The sequence below is a fragment of the Morone saxatilis genome, unplaced genomic scaffold, assembly GCF_004916995.1.
Source record: "Morone saxatilis isolate NCDOM2014 unplaced genomic scaffold, NCSU_SB_2.0 Contig19, whole genome shotgun sequence".
NCBI classification, from domain to species: Eukaryota; Metazoa; Chordata; class Actinopteri; family Moronidae; genus Morone; species Morone saxatilis.
Window position 1 is genome coordinate 10,554,290 of NW_023339751.1, and position 231 is coordinate 10,554,520.

General features: G+C 31.2%; 1 protein-coding gene across 1 annotated transcript in view; it reads left to right on the top strand.

Moving 5' to 3' along the window:
• The window catches only part of crtac1b (cartilage acidic protein 1b), a 19,091-nt gene that overhangs the window by 7,318 nt on the left and 11,542 nt on the right, over window positions 1-231 (top strand). The window lies entirely within an intron of this gene.

A 231-nucleotide genomic window follows, 5' to 3' on the forward strand; every position in this document is an offset into this window, starting at 1 on the left:
CAAGTGGCCAAAAAATCTGTTATTAAAGGGTTAAATGAAAATATATATTCTTGACCAGTTTTAATGATTTACATATTCAACTAATGGCCGTTAGAGCCACAAACAGGGTAGGGAAATTGTAAAGTATTGATAGACAGACAAACACATTGTTATATTTGGAAAGATAAAAAATACAATGAGCACTATCCTATAAAAACATGTTTTGTCATTAGCCCCTAAGATTTCTGCATC